Source organism: Ipomoea triloba, chromosome 15, assembly GCF_003576645.1.
Source record: "Ipomoea triloba cultivar NCNSP0323 chromosome 15, ASM357664v1".
Lineage (NCBI taxonomy): Eukaryota > Viridiplantae > Streptophyta > Magnoliopsida > Solanales > Convolvulaceae > Ipomoea > Ipomoea triloba.
In genome coordinates, this window is record NC_044930.1 from 24,189,706 (window position 1) to 24,206,023 (window position 16,318).

The window sequence follows — 16,318 nt, forward strand, 5'->3', positions numbered from 1 at the left end:
TTTGGTTTTTTTTTTTTTTTTTTTTGGAAACAACTAGTAAGAAAAATAACGAAAAATTACTAATCTTCGAACCATTTATTCATTTTGTTTTTGGAAACAACTAGTAAGAAAAATAACGAAAAACTACTAATCTTCGAACCATTTATTCACTGCAATAATTGTTTGAATATCTTCGAAAGTAACACGTAAATACAATTATTTTATTTTATTTTATGTTTGAACCTAAATTTAAAAATTCATTATTATTTTTGCGTGGGAGATTGGTGGAATAAGGTAATTAACACATAATATTGAGTTGTGTTTGAACCTTATATTTAAGAGTCCATTATTGTTTGTGTGTTGGAGATTGATCGAATAAGGTAATTAACACATAATATTGAGTTGGACGAGAAAAATTATAGACATTATTAAAAAATATTCATCAAATAAAATTTTGCTTCTACATAAATTACTCTCACACTGTGACTGATAAGACTCAATTTCTAATCTTCTTTCTAAATTTTATCTCTATAATCAACTGAGTTAAACTGTTCATACGAGCTCATTCTATATTTCTATTATTTTAGTGTTATGAGTGGGAGAGTCAGCTAGGGGAGTTCTGGCATATTACGTCTTTGACTAAAGTAAGAATAGCAAATGATTTCACGTGGGGCCCCGCAGTCTTTTCTTTAAGTTATGTTAATTAATTTTTTAGTTAATTTATGGAGTAGATTAAAATCAATTGACAAAAGTTGACCATATGCCAGCGGCAGAAGAAATTGCCAATATTTTGGTATAAAAATGTATATTTTGCAACTTTGTAGTCCCAAATTGATCCATCATTTACGACTATATTCCCGGTGGAGTGTATGTGGATGTAAGTGATGATGTAACTAACGTAGCTTCAAAAATATATTTCGAGTAAAAGAAAAGAAAAAAAATTTATATTATAATGAGAATAAAATGATTAAAAGAAAAAACCAAATCAACAATTTCATAGTATGTGAAAGTTTATGCCATTCAATCTGCCAATCTGCTATTAAAAGTAAGTTCTCAACATTATTACCAATATTTTAATTATGATTATATTCAAATAATTTAAAAATTAATAATAAAAAATAAATAAAGACTAGCTACACGTTGTAAAATTCATATTATATTGAAATGATTAATTATCATCATAATATTTGTATATATTAATACAAAATAAAATGATAATTAAATAATTTTGAGTTACATATAATGTACAAAGTTATAAAGACAATTGGTGCAAATTTATTTGTTTCAAAATTTAATTTATGATCTTTACACTATATATGATACTTATAAGGGTGCATTATAATTTGTGTTTGTTAAGTCGTTTAGATATTTGTTAAGTAGCAATGTAGTTATAACAATGTAAAGGTACTTATGTCTAATATAAATATAATAATTATATTTTTGTCAAATAAAAATACAATATATAATATTTGAAGTAAAACGACTACAGTGTACGATTGGCTCGCAAAATGAGAATTGTGGAGATAAGAATACTATTTCATGCATCAAATATGGAATAAAGAAGAAATATAATTATAAGAATTCTAATAATACTATTCTTAACAACAAAATGCCAAAACAAATGATAGAATTCTACTCACATGAATGTTATTTCATTTGTGATATATTTCATAAATCAAATCTTAACATTTTTTCGTGTTTGACACCATAAGTTCGTGTACGTAAAATATTTCATTTGTGATATATTTCATAAATCAAACCCTAACATTTTTTTTGTGTGTGTTTGACATCACAAGTGTAGGTGGTAAGATATGCAAAATGGTCCATTCTTACTTAGTCCCCATTTTCCTTTTGAAATTTCAATAATAGATAAAAAGATGTCCTAATACTTGTGGAACTTTATGGACCTATTATTTTACAAATTTTCACAAAATACCTCTATAAAACAAAATTTTAAAATCTCATACGGTACTCTTAGGTGGTGTTTGATTCAATGGATATTTTAAAGTAATATATATAACATTCTAAAAAATCTCACATAACATAAGAGTGTGAGATGAAGATGATTCCCATTAAAAGTATAAAAAATGAAACAAATGTGAATCTCACATTCTTTACATTCTTTACAGTAATCTCAGAAAGGTAGAATTTGTCAAAAGAGACCAATGATCGAGTCTCAATGGTGGCAGTGTGTAGATAATCTCTCAAACTGAGATGGACTCCTTGTACGCAGTGAACAAAAGTCTAGTCCATGTTAATCAGTTGAGTTACCATGATTTATCTATCTATGATCTTGTCTGACCGGAGTATGGGAGTAGTGGTTGGGATGAACGATTCTACTTTTTTGTCACAAAAAATGTGAGAAAAATTTGTGAGCTAAGTACCTTGTGGTCTGATGGCATCACGTACTGTTATCATTCCAAACAGAAGATCTCAGATTCGAGTCTGCTTATTTCAATCAAGGATGTTGGTATTATCATGTTGTTTGAGGTTAAATTGTAGACTAAAAAAAAGGAAAATTTATTTCTATTTACGATGAAGAATACATTCTTTTTATTTAATATTCCGGAATCTCTTTTTAGATTATTTCTTGGTAATAAAGGTGTGTGAAGCAGGCAAAAAGCAGTGGCACATCTTTCCCATCCCATGAATTTTCCTTATTTTTCTTGAATGTTACAGTGACAAGTACGCGGTTGCCTAAAAGACATATGGTGTTGACTAAAGAAACCGGTCTCTCTACTCTCTAGAAGCTTTTCAACTGTGGCCTAACTTTTACGAGCAATACTTTCTTAGTATCTGTACTTTTTTTCTTTTTTTTTTTTAAATATACTTAGGTACTTAGGTGATCCAAATAAATCTCATTTGCTATTTTCGATTGTGATATCAAGTCAGGTGATGAATTATTATACTAAGTCTCTGAGGTAATATATGTATATTTGCTAACATATAAGATGTTCATTCAATTAATTGATCGATTCACTGAACCAAATTAAATTAATCGAAATTGCTAAAGCTTTAATCAGTAACTAAACCAAAATTTATATTTCTTAATCAACACGACCGAAACTTTTGTTGATGTGATACACTTGTGTGAGACTTTCTCACAGATGTAATATTTATATTAGCAAATGTAATACTGAATTGGGAATAAAATATTTGTTACTTATAAGGAAAAACATAATACTTTTAAGACAAATGTAATACTTTTATATTTTGATGTAAAAGTATGACTCTTTTCATCAAAAGTATTATATTTTCCCTTATAAGCAATGTTGCACTTATAAAGGAAAATGTAATACTTTTGATGAAAAATGTAATACTTTTATATCAAAATGTAAAAGTATTACGGAGTACATTTTTCTTCAAAAGCATTACATTTTTTTATTTAAGTAATAAACATTTTATTCCTAATTTAGTATTACATTTGCTAGTACAAGTATTACATTTCATCTTAACCCAACCCGTTGCACGGACAAGAATCCGTGAGACGGTCTCACACAAGTTTTTAGTTCAATTTTTTTAAAAAAAAATTATTAATCAAAATTTCCAATTTATACTTTCACACAACAAATTAAAATAGTCATTACGTCAAATATATAAATCATAAAAATTATATAAAAATTAGTTTAATAGTATACTTTAGGAATTATAAAAAAAAATAATTAAAACATATGTATAGACAAGTAATTCGATTAACCGTACTTTCGAACCGAATTAAGCATTAACTGAAATTATTAAATTTTTTAACCATTAACCAAATCAAACTATTTCGGTTAAAAAATAGTTGGTTGAAATTTGTTGGTTCGATCTATTAACCGTGTTTTCACTGAACTGTGCACACTCCTATTAACATATTACACTTAGATGGTCAAAAGCACCCATGTAATATAGGATTTTTTTAAGTTTAATATTTGTAACTTAGTTCTGTCAAATTGAGTCTTGTACTTTAAAAAGTAATATAATACGTAGTAAGTGATAATAATTAACGATATTAATATATAACATTAACTTAATTGATGTGGTGTTGACAACATCATTATTGCATCATTTTAACATGATATTAACTCATATATTATTTTATTAATATTTAAAATTAATTAATTATACAACCAACATATTATATCAACTTTGTACCTTAGTTTTGTTCAATTGAATCTTTGTACTTTAAAAAGTGATACAACTAATTAAGGATAATGATCAACTTAATATAATGTTGATATGTCACCTCATATATTGTTTTGTTAATATATTTACATTTAATTAATTATACCACCAACTTTGTCGTCCAGAATAAATAAGTATTTTTAAGATTTGAAGCTACAACCTATTTCATAAATAAAACCATTAATTAAGTATCACTCTACCAAATGTTCATCTTATTATTTGTTTGTAAAACATTATTAAATACTATTATAAAATAGGATTTGTAAAAAAAAATTATTTGTATTAAAAGTGTCATAAAATAAGAATAAATTGATATGTAAAAAGTATTTTTTAAAAAATTTATGTTGATAAAAATTTAATAAGGAAGCTAAAATATTAATATTTCAATTTATTCTAATTTGTAATTTATAAAAATTTTTTAAATATTGTATTAAAATACATGTAATTTAAAGGAATACGGTGTATAATGAAGGCTCAAACTCATGAAAAAGTAAATCCAACTATTAATTTTACCTCGTTTAAAAAAAAAACTATTAATATTACCTCTAAAATTCAACAGCCTTTGGTGGAAGTCTCAGCATTTAAACCCTATGGAATTCTTCCCCCAAAGCCTATGGAATTCTTGTTCTGATGCAGATGCTATTATTCTCTTGTTCATCTTTAATTTATTCTTTATATTTTCCTAATTTTTTCCTTCAATAATAATAAAAATCATGTTACTTTACGCACCAAACTTGTTATTTGAAGTTTCATTATTTTATTAATTTTATATTATTATTATTATTATTATTATTATTATTATTATTATTATTATTATTATTATTATTATTATGCCTAATAAGCATTCAGTATAATTTAAAAAAAATGATATGGGGTCTTGTAAATATAACTTGATAGTTATTGGCAGAAATGATGTTAAAAGTAGCTTAATTGTATTTTTATTAATGAATTTTGGTTGTTTATTTAAAATAATTTTAATTTGATGGTTTACTTTTTATTTTTAGAAAAGTTTGAGTGTATTTAGTCCGCCTTTGAATTTTTAATTTTGTTCTACTAATAACTCATATTTTCTCAACCCATTGAAATACAAATAGTTAATGCCGTCTCCACTTGAGCTCGATTTCATGACATTTTATTTGAGAGAGTCACTACGTGTCACATGACCACACTTTCATTGGAAAATGGCACTATTCATCAATTATTCATTAAAACTTACTATTTTCTGATAAATCGCACTCCAATTCCACAATTTGGTAGACAAAAACTTATATTATATATTGACCTATACAACATTATTTTACTAACTCTATTACAATGCAGTATCTGTTCATAACGACTTTCTCAACTTATTGAAGGACAAGAGTCAGTATTGACTCCACTAAGGCTCGAACCCACCACCTCCCGTATAAAGAGAATGGTTTGATGCCACTGGACCACAAGGTCCTTGGGAAAGTAGTTATGAACATATACTACATTGTAATAGAGTTAGTAGTATTCAAAAAAAAAAATCATCCTAGGTATGATTTGGTGTACATTTTTGTATTAGTCACTAAATCATGGAGAAATCATGGAGTCGGAGCTTTAGGGGATGTCTGGTTGGCGCAAATTATATCGTGGACCGCGGTCCCAAAACGACGTCGTTTTGATTAATGAAAACAGACGGATGAATTCGCGTCACTCATTTTCTTTTCATATATACTGCAGTTACATTTCAACACAACTTCAGTTACATTTCAACACAACTGCAGTTATATTTTGATATAACTACAGTTTCATTCGATAATATAAAAACACAAAAGTGAAACTGTTATCCAGTATCTGTTCATATACACTGCAGTTACATTTCAACACAACTACAGTTACATTTTGATATAACTACAGTTTCATTCGATAATATCAAACACAAATGTGAAACTGTTATTCAGTATCTTTTCATATACACTGCAGTTACATTTCAACACAACTACAGTTACATTTTGATATAACTACAGTTTCATTCGATAATATCAAAACAAATGTTAGGCAGTATCTTGTGGAATGAACTGTAGTGTCAATTACGGGGCTCCGTCTCCCACTTACTAAAACGACGTCGTTTTGGGACCGCGGTCCACAATGCATTGTGGACCGCGGTCCGCGATATAAGAACTGTCTGGTTGGCGGAATTTTTTTTATGGAAGTTTATCTGTTCATAGCTACTTTTTCAACCCACTGAAGTACAAAGAGCCGTCTTCACTGAGGTGACAAACCCACTCCTTTCCATATGAGAGTGCAACCGGGTGCACTAGACCACAATGTCTTGACTTTTTTCATGGAAGTTGTTTTCCTTAGATGTGAGTAAAATAATGACTTTTGATGTTTGGTTCATGGAATTCATTTTTCATTGAAAAATGAATTCCTCAAATTTGAGGAAAACAAAATCCTTGGTTGGATCAAAGATTTTGTTTTCCATTGAAGATGGGAAGAAAAATGGCTATGGTTGACTATTTTGCCCCTTGTGCTCTTTCATAATTATTCTTGCTTTTCTTAATTTGTAGAGGTATATAGGTCTTTATAGTCATTATTCCTTACAACTCTAAATCTAACCAAACAATGGAATTAATATTTTCCTCATATTTTTTTTCCACCAACCAAACAATGAAATTCATTTTTCTAGTAATTATTTTTTCATGGAATTTCAATTCCACTTCCCCTAAAATATTTTTCGCGAACCAAATGTGCCCACACCAACACTTTTAATTTCCCGTTAAGGGTATAACTTTATTGGTTTTATTAAGTTTGTAGATTTGTAGATTCCCTTTTAATTTTCATATATATCAAACATTAGAATTGAAATTCCTAGTAATTCTATTCACACTTACTAAATAATAAACTTTGAATTATTACTTTATTCATCTCTCATGAAATTTCAATTCTTTTCACACTTAATTCTCTCATCTTTACCAAACGCCATGTAATAGAATAACTAAAAGCATCACTTTACTAATAACTTAAGAACTAAAAAAGGTGATGCATATTATACATGAATTAAATTCACTATTATCCTATAATAACTCAGAGATTAAAAGTATGATTCTGTCAAATAAACATTAATATTAGGAGTACTAATTCTCTAATTTCTTTTCTCTCTTTTGGTCAACACTCAGCTAACATTCTAACTGCTGTTGTCCTAGATGTTGACATAGGAACAACTGGTGTCTCAACCATCTTAGCTGCTTGTTGAAAGATCAAAATTGTTTGGCAAATGGCACATTTTAGGGAAGTTTCACTAATCACTATACTATTTTAGTCTGTTTTTACTATTATAAATCCTTGGGCTCCCTTTCATCCAGAAGATTAGAAGAGTCAAATCTAGCCTTGCTTTATCTAGGGCTAGCTACAATATCTTCCTATTTTTATTGCAACTTGAACCAACCATTTTCTTCCTTTTCTCTTTATTCTTTTGCCACCTTTTATCCATCATGAAAACATGCAATGAAACAATATATGAAATTTTGAGAAACTCCCTTGGACTGTTGTCTTGATAATCACAATGTTTTATGTTTGATTTTCTGAAAAGCCGTCTATGGGCCTTTTTGGTTTGAATTGGTCATCTATGAATAACATAGGTTGATTTACTTCATTGTAATCATTTGTCGGCTTGGGTCATCACTCATCACAAGGCGTGCTTCAACCAGAACGCACCTTTAGGTAGCGACTACGGGTCTTCCCGTAAATTAAAATGTATGAAATTAAAATTTTATGGTGCATCATTTCTACACTTTATGGTAATGAATATGCATGTTAGTATTTAACATACTTCGAATTGCGTGTTGAAAAACTGCATAAACTGACATGTGAGCGGTTACATTACTTTGAAGTATTATTTTTAGTGGAGTCCATTAATGAATTGGATCAAGTTAAAATGGGTTCAGATTCTTTCAAAGTGAATTGTGATAAATCTCATTTTTTCATCTAAAAAATGAACGGATGGGAGATCTAAACTTTAATAATAATAATAATAAATACAGTTGCATTTATGTAAATAAATAAATGTTTGAATGAATAAATAATTTATATTTACCTAAACAATGCGTGTTATGCTCCTTGTTCTAAAAAGTATTCATATCAGCGTACATATATAACCTTTATGAACTGTACGTCCAACTTATTTAATGATGTATGTTTGGACTAAAAATTATGCTGGTTTATCTTATAATGATTATGTGGGACAAAATAATAACTGTGATATATTATTGGTCTTATAATCGTTGACATATAGATGCTTTTTATGTATGAACTTTTTTTTTTAAAATATATTCACAAAAAATGTCAACCCTTTTTCATTTAAACTTATATAGATTTCCTAAAACGACATTGTTTTTCGTCAAAATGATATTTTTCTTCAAAGCTATGATTTTTTTCTCTCAAATGATACAATGGAAGTTCTACATATTTATAAAAATGCCACCATTTTTTAATGTATAGATCTTATCTATCCATTGTTAGTTTTTGCAATGATAAACAAGATTTAATTCATATTTCTCAAGCAAAATCAATTATACGTGTTAGAAGATCTTCTCTTATTATGTAAAATTTAATAAATAAATAAATAAATGTACAACCAATTATGTGTCATTTAATTTTGTGAGACAGAAGTCATAACAAGTCAACTTTTCTTTTTTTAAAAAAGTACTCTTTGAAGACAATATACAAAAACTATAAATGCCCAAGACAATTCAAAAACTACAAATGTTAGTTTGCCATCCTTCCAAGCCATATAGACATGGACATGCGAACAAGGACACCAACTGTTGAAAAGTCACCAACTAAATAAATAAATAAATAAATAGATAAAAACAAATTTGGAAATTGTTTTCTAAAAAATAGGAACCCACCATTTCCAATAGTTATATATTGCACCTCTATCTCTAATTTTTCTTCCTATTTTTTTTCGACTTAATTTTTATCCCTTTTTCTTTTTCTTACCACTAAAATTGAGGTATAAAAAATATATCATTAAAAAATTTTAATTGAGATCTTTTATATAACACTCATATTAAATTTTCTCTCAAAATTTTAATGAATTTGCATACACATAAAAACCATTAACGGTAGATTCATAAAGTCATTACACTATTGTATGTTCATAAAGTTAGCACACGCATCTTTAGAAAGTCACTATCATATGTTTTTGAAATCAGGTTCATAAAAGTCAGTATGACAGGTTTATAAACTCATACAATTATTGAAACGATATATTGAAAAATAAATCTCAATGATATATATATATGCTCAAATGTGGTCGCGTCTTCCCGTGTAGTCGGTGCGTTATACACCACTATGTATACAAATATACACAACTCAATGTTAGAAAATGCACAATAATAAATACACAAAAACACCAAAAAAACACACAACATGCCCAAAATAATGCACCATAACTCCCCTGCACCTAATTGTGCATTTCCGAAATCTATGTGGTGTATATTTGCATACCTAGTGGTGTGTTTTTTATAATGCGTACCTAATGGTGCATATTTGTGTTGTGTATTTTCTAACATTGAGTGATGTATATTTGTATACATAGTGGTGCGACCGTACGTTAAGACACGGCCGCACATAAACTCTACTATATATATATATATATATATAATATTTAATTGATGATTGATTAATTTTGTTATTTTATGGACTATTGGACTTGCAGTACTATTTTTTTTAAATTTAATTTTTTTTTTAATGAATTTACAATATTATTTTTATGAACTTGGTTTCATGAGTCAATATGGTGGATGATATACTTTGCTCAAAATTTCTGCCAATCAACGGTCAAAAAACAGCCGGCAGGCAAGCAACTACCAGTGGATTTAATTATCTGCCGCCACTTGACTTAGCTTGTTTTGTTAATACTTTTTAACAGTATTATTTAACACCATTAACCACCATAAAAAACACTGAAATCCCTACATAATACTTAATTGATTTTATTGTTTACAAAAATTTGTTGGTAAATTAAATTAATGCCTACGAATTCATTGATTTATTTATCGATTTTTTTTGTTAATAAATTTAATTTTTCTTATAGTGAATAAGTTAGATGAGAGAAGGAGAAGAAGAAGAAAAAAGAAGGTTAAAATTAGAAAAAGTTACAAGTGTACAATGACACATTAACTCATTAAGCACAATGCACAAGATAAAATTACAATTGATTTTGGGGGTGTTTGGTTATTGGCTTATTAGCAAAAAATTAGCTTATTTGACCTTATTTTCCCAACTCATTCTCTATTCTTGTTAGAATTTTATGGTCAATTTTAAAACAATTTTAAACATGGTTTACACCAAAAAAAAAAAACAATGATAGTAGTATACCAATCATCCAGTCAAATTCTTAGAGCAAGGTTTTTTTTTTTGTTGAGTTTTTTTGCAACATTTTGGAAGAGAGAAAATATTATTAAAAAAGTAAGGTGGTTACTAGTTCGCAACCACCCAACAATCCCAATAAGTCCATGCGTCCATTGAATAGTGCTATATATATAACCTTTTCCAAAGTATTCAAACCAAAAACCCATATTAGTAGTAACATCCCATTATCTCCCCTTTTTCTTCCACTAGTTAGAAAAAAACTTTACTTAAAGCTAATTTTTTAAAACCAATAGGATGGTCTTAGGTCATGTTAGGAGTCATGGTTTGACTAATCCTATGTTCATTTTTGTTACTTTACCAAAACCTATGAGATCACTAGGCTCTTTTCAATCTAAATGTCAATATACACTTGAGTGGGTCTGCATATATGTATATATATATATTGTTAAACTAAGGTTTGTTCTATAGGCACTTGCCATGTGCATAATTAAAGTTTTTGGATGTTATGAATGCTGTATGTATTTGAGATTTAGCTGTAATGTTACAAAAAATTTTGTATTTATAAAAGTATTATTTTAAAGAAAAGTTGTTGTGGTTGTGACATCTCTACCATATATATAAGTCACACATAAAATTATAAGCCCAGTTCATTTTTTATCCATATATATTATATATTGTATCAAGAGTGTAGTTGTGGTTGTGAGTTGTGACATCTCTACCATATTCATGCATAAAACTATAAGCTCAATTTGTTTTTTAAATGTGTAGCTTTGTTTTATTAGGCCTTATACTAATGTTTATTACGTGTAATAAATGTTCATAAACACAATGATAAATAACATTAGAATAGTTACAAAAATGTAACCCTTTATTTAAAAAGAAAAAAAGTATTTCACATTGTTATGATCCGACATGGATGTGACTTTCATTTTTTTTAATAATAACTGTCTATAAGAAAATTTATTGCAATAATATTTTTTAATTAAAATGAACAATATATACCAGAGTATTTTAGTCTCAATAAATGGATTGAGAAAATAAGGGGGGAAAAGCCATGAGATAAAAATAATGCATATTTACTTTTGTTTTTATTTTTTAAAGTAAAGGGCATTGTAATAAAAAGTGTTATAGAAAATGAAGTTCCAAGTAACTATATACGGAGTATATGCATGTTGTTACTACAATCTATATTATATTTGAACTAAATCTTCATTATGCTTTTGACATACGTATTGCACTATCATACGTATCTCAGGATATAAGACTTAATCTAACCAAGTCACGAGTAACCTATTAATTAATAACCCGGCCTTCATCTTATTTTCAATGAAGCTAATTAGGATCTTCTCTTCTCTAACAGTTCATTCAAAATATTATTGCTCAATGGGCCATCCTTGTGGTTCATAATTCACTATGGATGGATTAGGATATTAACAAAAACAAGATTATTCAACCTTGATCACTTATAGTCTTCTGATTTAGTTGGAAAGTGGAATAGATCTTTGACCCATTGGATCATTTTAATGTTAAAACAAACTTTAATAATTTGCTAGGATGTAGGTTAGGTAAAGCGTAGTTGGGGCATTTGTAAAATAGGTATTAATGTATTATTATTTCTTAGTCCAAAATTCCATTTACCTTACAATTTGGCAAAGTAATCATATTATTAGGCACTATTGGTAGGGAAAAGATTGTGGGTCTTTTTTATTTAAACATATATATATATATATATATATATATATATATATATATATATATTTACAAAAATGTATGGCCCTTTTTATTTAGACTTATATATTTATAAAAATGTTTGTCTTTTTTCATTTATGCTTATATATTTAGTTTATTTACAAAAATGTTTTCCTTTTTTTCATCTGAACTTATAAAGTTTTATATATTTTCCAAAACGACATTGTTTTTCACTAAAACGATATTTTTCTTCAAAGCTATGTTTTTTTTTTTTTTTTTTTTTCAAATCTCAAATGGAAGTTCTACATATTTAAAAAAAAATGCCACCATTTTTTAATGTATAGATGTTATGTATCCATTGTTTTTGCAATGATGAACAAGATTAATTCATATTTCTCAATTCCAAGCAAATTCAATATATGTGTGATAGAAGATATTCTCTTATTATGTAAAATTTAAATAAATAAATAAATGTACAACCAATTATGTTGCGTTTAATTTTGTGAGACAGAATTCATAACAAGTCATTTTTTTTAGTTAAAGAAAGTGTGAATTTCAGTGATTTAAGAATTTCAGCCAACAACATTCAATTCACAAGTAGCACTTGTAAACACCAAAAAGTCAAAAACACTTCATCTGATCTATCCACTATCCTCATGCACTTGTGAATTTTAAGTGATATAAGAAACTGTAAAGCCTCAAGGAGCCATTGCAGTCTGAGGAACTTAGCATATCAAAGAACTACTATTATGAGCCACTTTCTACTAAATGCGATCAACAATTCCACTTAATTGAGCGATATCATTAACTTCTGCCTGCCATAGTTCAAAGCTTATTAATAAATTCATTTTGTGAGCATGTTTTAGCTAATTAAGTAGAATAAATTAGCAAGGTGTTGTAAATAATATTAATAATAACTATGATAGTGATAATATGAAATGAAGAAACTGAAATGGAAAACACCGAAACTAGAAGAAGGAAGAAGCACTTTCATTGATGTTTCTGAGATAATCTTTTCAAAGAGTGGAGGGGGTATTTATACTATCAGGAGTGGAGTAAACAAATATATATATCTACAGTAATTGCACATAATTGTCCTAGTCTGGATGGATTTGTCAAACGCCTAAAAGCTTAGCTGCCAGCCTAAAGTCACGGGTTCAATTCCCCTAACCCATAGCTTTTGACTCCATCCTGAACTAGCTTTCCAGACAACATTTAGTTATTAAATGTTCTGCAATCTATCACCAACAGCCGTGATAGCTAAGTAGATTAGATTTTAGTTTTTAAGTGAATGTTCCAAGGTTCGAACCACAACTTGGACATCCACTATTTTCCTTTTGTTTCATAACACTCCCCCTTGGATGTCCAAAAGATGAACACTATATTGCCTCGTTAAAAACCTTACCAAAGAAAAACCCATTGGGGAAAAATTTTGGATAAGGGAAAAAGAGTACAATATGTGCTCCCCCTGATCAAGACATCATTGAAGATCAAGTTCGTGTGCTCCTCCTTGTTTCTAAAGATTTTTGAGATGATGCCATATTGATTAACAGCATTTTCATTGGCCATCATCTTATCATACACATGCCTCATTAAAAACCTCGCTAGAAAAACCCTGTGGGAAAAACCTAGCCGAGGGAAAAAGAGTACATGGTACGTCTAATTATGTATTGCACTGGTTGCCTCATTAAAAACCTTATGCTAAGAAAACCAGTGGGAAAAAACTTAGCTAAGGAAAAAGAGTACAACCATAAATCATTCATGACCTTCAGGGTCTAATCTTCGGGATAACCAGTCATAAACTTTCAGTGTATAATCTTCAGGATTACTAGATTATACTCATGCCTCGTTAAAAACCTCATTAGAAAAACCCAGTGGGAAAAACCTAATGAGGAAAAGAGTACATGATATATGTTAAATTATGTGTTGCACCGGTTGCCTCATTAAAAACCTTACGCTAAGAAAACCCAATGGGAAAAACTTAGTTAAGGGAAAAAGAGTGCAACCATAACCCCAATATAAACTTCAGGGCATAATATTCATGATTCAAGTAAATGATACTCCCCCTGAAGGTAACATTCTTCAAATCCCTTATATGAAATATATCTCCAAAATATAGAAAGGGATTTTGTGAACAAATATGTTCAACTATTAATGGGGTAAATAATCTCGTGACTCTTCTAGAGCTCACGTGGGTATAATACTGATATCATAATATACTCATTTATCATAGATGCAACACTATCTTCATTGTCTCCTTATAAGACAATGCGGTAAAAACCTAGTATAACCAGTTTTGGGGACTTGGCATCGTTGGGATCAAATAATAATAGCCAGTACCCAAGTAGCCCATTAAAAACCATACATTGGTTTCTCACATAATTGCCAAAATCTTTTGTAACTCAAAGATATTGGAGGATATGTTAAACACCGTTCCAATATTTCATTATAGGAGGAGCACTAAATGTTGCTAGAAATTTCATCGCATATAAAATATCAGGCCTGATGCGATTATGGAACTTCTGGTCCCTATATGGTGCTCCAACGATAATGAATTAATGGACTTTTTGGTTCCACGATATCCTTATTATACTCTTTGAGCTTTAAACGATTCTTTATCTACTTCAAGAGATATAACCTTTAGTGTGATAAGTATCATGAGTCTAAACGGTTCCTTATCTACTTCAAGAGACATAACCGTTAAATGATACTTATTCATACAAAATATTCAAGGCATTTTTCAAGTAGGCTAACTGGTGTATAAAACTTCTTCAAGAAAAGCTCGATCTTCAGGTCGAGATAATACTTGGGGTTTCCCAAGTCTTTCGTTTCAAAAACTCCGTCTTTTAGGCATGAGCTAACATTATCAAATGTAGCAACTCTACGCTCATTAGCAACCCCTTAAAGAACACTTCTGGCTCATTACCCTACTACTTGAGAGAGTAACTTCTCCAGTCGCAATCCTTTAAAGATCACATAATGACACGTAATATACTCATATTCATTTCCTTCTTCAGGATGGAAATTACTGAGTCTAATGACCCATAATTATGCGGTCATGACGTATATCAGCTGCATATCTAATTTTATCATTCTGCCAATGATGTTATGTAGCGGAACTTAATGTCATCCTACGCGGGAGATTAAAATCAATCAAGGGTCTCTGCGTGAACCCATGAGCTACAAAACTCGCTTTATATTATACCACCTCATCATTCTCAATTTATCTTTCGTACAAACACCCATTTGTAACCAACGAGGTTACAATCAATGGTGTACGTGCCATAAAGAGAATGTATTTTAGCGAGTTGAGCTATGCCTTAATTGCTCTTTTAAATATTCAATAATGAGGATGCTTCTAGCACCTCACCTGGATCCAGTTTATTTAAATGAGCAATTATATAGGCTCGTGTTGTCGACAACTATTATAATTTTCTCCCACATTCATGACAATTTCTAAATTAACCAGATCGTTGACATTTCCCAAAGATATTAGGATCTGGCGTTCCGCATCCCTAGTATTACGTTTGACCGGTACACTTTACTAGGGTTTTCGTCATCTGGACGAACGTCTTCAGGACATTATTCTCATCAAGATAAGAGTGGTAATGTTTCTTTACTAGATCTAGTATTGTGTTCCTTATCTCATAAACTGATAGACCTCCTACACTTCTGGTGTGTCAAGGAGTATCAGTAGAGATATACGATCTAAATTGGGAATTAAATATAAGACCTAGTCACTCTTTTCTGATCAGCATGATCAGTATATATATTTGGCAGATTATTTGCTAATATTGCAAATAGATTATCTTCTGAACTTCTGGTTCAGTATAACTAGTACGTGGATTTAACTAATGAAGATTTTTCCATTCCATGGAACTTCTCGGCATTTTTATTAAATTTAGGCCTTATCTCCCCCTAATGCCGAGAACCGATCTTCATTAAGTATGCAATCAGCGTATCTATTGATCCCTAATAATAGACTCTAGGTATTTAGACAATCAGACGAAGTTCTATGATCGTCATATATATATACCTAGTTTTATTCAATAGCCCTTAGAGATACGCTATGGAGGTGATATAGTAAAATAGACTGCATACTAAGAATATAAACGCAGATTTGGGAAATGTTTATCACATACGT